We start from the raw sequence: 4,152 nt of genomic DNA on the forward strand, positions 1-4,152 counted from the left end.
ATGGAGTTTAATTTAGATAAATGTGAGGTGATGCATTTTGTTAGATCGAATCGGGCCAGGACCTACTCCGTTAATGGTAGGGCGTTGTGGAGAATTATAGAACAATGAGATCCAGGAGTACAGGTTCATAGCTCATTGAAAGTGGAGTCACAGGTGGATAGGGTGGTGAACAAGGCATTCAGCATGCTGGGTATCATTGGTCAGAACATTGAATACAGAAGTTGGGATGTCTTGTTGAAGTTGTTCAAGACATTAGTAAGGCCACACTTGGAATACTGTGTACAGTTCTGGTCACCCTATTATAGAAAGGATATTATTAAACTAGAAAGAGTGCAGAAAAGATTTACTAGGATGCTACCGGGACTTTATGGTTTGACTTATCGGGAGAGATTGGATCGACTGGGACTTTTTTCCCTGGAGAGTAGGAGGTTTAGGGGTGATCTTATAGAAGTATATAAAATAATGAGGGGCATAGATAAGGTAGATAGTCATAATCTTTTCCCAAAGGCAGGGTAGTCTCTAACGAGGGGGCATAGATTTACTGTGAGAGGGGAGAGATACAAAAGGGTCCAGAGGGGCAATTTTTTCACTCAAAGGGTGGTGAGTGTCTGGAACGAGCTGCCAGAGTCAATGGGAGAGGCGGGTACAATTTTGTCTTTTAAAAAGCATTTGGACAGTTACATGGGTAAGATGGGTATGGAGGGATATGGGCCAAGTGCAGGCAATTGGGACTAGCTTAGTGGTATAAACTGGGCGACATGGACATGTTCGGCCGAAGGGCCTGTTTCCATGTTGTAAACTTCTATTATTCTATGATTCTATGATTCTAAGCTGGAGTTGTTCTAATTCGAGCAGGGAAGGTTAAGAGGAAATTTGATCGAAGTTTTCAAAATCATGAAGGTTTCAGATAACGTAAATAAGAGAAACTGTGGACGAGTCGAGAACCAAAGGCCACAGATTTAAGGTGATTGTCAGAATAACCGAAGGCGACATGACGAAAACATTATTTACATAGCGAGTGAGTGTGAACTGGAACACGTTGCCTGAAACGGTGCTGGAAGCAGATTCAACCGTAGCTTTCAAAAAGGAATTTGGTAAATAACTTAAGGGAAAACAATTGAAGGACTTCGAGGGAAAGAGCGGGGGAATGGCACCAACTGTGTTCCTGTTGCAAAGAGCTGGCACGGGCTCGATGGGCCGAATGGCATGCCTATGTGCTGAAAACATTCGATGATTCTATGGTAATCCCAAAATGCTTCATGGAATTTCGAGCATTCGCTTTAACCGTGCTCTCCTTGATGTGAGAGTGTGTCTACTGTTTAACTGTGCAGTCTTTGAGGTGAGGATGTGTCTTCTCTTTAACCGTGCAGTCCTTGAGGTGAGGCTGTGCCTTCTCTTTAACCGTGCAGTCCTTGAGGGGAAGGTGTGTCTTCTCTTTACCCGTGCAGTCCTTGAGGTGAGTTCTCGCCCATGATGGTTTTAGGTTGGGAATCCGAAGATTTGAACCAAAAAAACATTAACAGCCTGTTACTGGGAAAGGAGCTGAATATTTTCTCCACGGTATTTTTCCTCTTGTCATTATTTGTGCCCGAGCTCGTATTATTGGAATGATTTTGGTCAGTTGCTGGAGGACAAATTATAAGTGGCCTAGACTGTAACCACAGTGCGTCATTTTGGTAGAATGGATGATCAGGGGAGACGATGAATCGGATAGCGTCCAAGAAAGAATCTAATGTCAGGAAGTCTTCCATTCTGTAAGTTATTTAATTAACCTGAGAATTGCAATGAATGGATATTTCACCACATTCTTCAACTGCTCTCTGAATTTACTCTGTGTTATTGCATAAATACAGGTGTTTGTACAACAGCTCAGAAGCTGAAGTATGAATCCCAATTCTTGTACAAATGTAGGAAGATTTACAGAAAAATTCCACATCATCCAAATTCGCAAAGTAACTACAAACACCAGAAACAGCGCCCATAACAGGATAAAATTCCCCGAGATAACAAACAGTAAAATGATGGATTTTCTTCGGCTGTCCATCTCTGGGTCACTATTTCTGTGACCCTGGAGTCTCCTGCGGGCTCGACTGGCCATTAAAATATGTCTAACGGTGAAAGTGTTGAGCACCAGAATCAAGACAAACGGGACACCCGGAGTTAGAAGATAATGAAGGAATTCAATGCCTGTCCATATCTGCGAATATAGAGCACCGCTTGTCACACCACAGAACCAGGGGCTATTGGATAACATATAATCACCGGTATGGAAAAAGTACCAAAAAATATTCTTGAAACAGAACAGCACAGTCACTGTTCCTAAAACCACAGCCGCCGTTTTCTCGGTGCAATATTTAGTTTTCAGCTTCTGACAACAAATGGCCACAAATCGATCGAAGGTGAAAGTGACGGTGAACCAGACAGAACAGTCTGTGGCTGCATAAAGCAGGACGGCGTGGATATTGCACACGGGAATGCGGTATAGAAAAGTGAACTGTGAACGATAACTGATGGGGATCTGCCTTAATATTAGATCATTGATAATGACGAGGAGATCAGCCGCTGCCATTGCCACCAGGTATCGAGTGACACATTTGGAGAGTCCGCACTTTCCACGAGACAGGACAATGATCGTCATTAAGTTAACTGCAATTCAGCGGAAGACAAGCAAATTATAGTAATCTCTAAGAACAAAGGCACACGTGTGACAGAAATAATAATATAATCACAGTATTATAAAATCACAGTATTAAAGAATCATAAAATCACACTATCATAGAATCATAACATCACAATATCATAGAATCATAGAATCACAGAATCAGGGAATGAATCATCGAATCATCGAGTCACTGAAGCATAGAGTGAGGCCATTCGGCCCATCGTGCTCCTACCGGCTCTCCGAAGGTGACATCCTGTTAACCCTCTCTGCTTATCTTTCCTCATAACTCTGCACTTCTTTTCTTTTCAAGTATATATCCAATTGGCTATTATATCTTAATGAAATGTGATAAATGGATGCCCTCTCACTGCTCCAGTAAAATGTTTGTTAAATTGTGAAAACCAAGCCAATGTCCAGTGTAGTCTGATTCCATGGAGTCCATGTAGGATTATTTGACAGCGCTGATGAAATCAGTAGTAGCGACACACTGAGGAAGCTCTTTATTAGTTTGATGGTCGTGCTCTGAATTAGACTATGATATTTGGGAAAAGAGAAAACTTTCTATGGGAGAAACAGACCAGAGGGTCAATTATACATCAATCTGAAACAGACAAGGCAAACATTTCTAGAGTAAAAAGGAGCGACGGAACCGTAAACACATCGCAACCACACCCAGAGGTAAGTCCGTGAATGTGGAACGGTTGCTGTGTAAGGTGACAGTGGTCACGAGGGACGGACAGGAGAGGATCTATTTGGGCCTTTAATTTGATCGTTCACAGAAACTTCAACCAGTAATGGAATCATTAGTGAAATCAGAACCTTCATATCCAGAGTGGGCGATGTGCAAATAGTAATTCATTTTAACGACCGACTGTCCAGTTATATTACAAATAACTTTTAAAAGAATGATCAGTTATTTCAAACAGTCTGACTACTTTAAAACATGATAGATCTGAACACAGGAGCAGCTTCTCGGTTTCACCTGTTGGTGAGCATTAAATAGTTTCACTAATTGAAACGGGGAATGTGGGAGAATAAAATATGTAATTAATTTATGATTCATCGCAGTCCAGTAAGAATCGTATGTTTACATATCCATATAATAAACAGGAAAAAAAATGAAATTCACTCAGTTGTATTGTGGAATAGCAGGAGATGGTAGAAAATCAGCCCGAGACTCGCTGATAGATCCTTTGAACCGTGTCAGACTGGTCTGGGACGAAATGGTTATTTCACAGCAATGATTGGAGATAGATCCAATAAAATGAAGAATTGACCCTGATATATGCTGCACCTGCATTTCTGTCCTCAGCATCCGAGGGCATTGACACTGGTGCAGTGAGGGAGATAGGGAGAAGGGAGGCAGCTGACGGGAACTGAATCATTCCTCCCACAACCTGAACCACATGGAGCTGGAGTGAAAGGTCCCTGGCAAACTCATGCTGAGAATTTGTGAACTGACACAGGTTTCATTGGAGACCAAAGACAGT

This window comes from Heptranchias perlo, unplaced genomic scaffold (assembly GCF_035084215.1).
Source record: "Heptranchias perlo isolate sHepPer1 unplaced genomic scaffold, sHepPer1.hap1 HAP1_SCAFFOLD_44, whole genome shotgun sequence".
NCBI classification, from domain to species: domain Eukaryota; kingdom Metazoa; phylum Chordata; class Chondrichthyes; order Hexanchiformes; family Hexanchidae; genus Heptranchias; species Heptranchias perlo.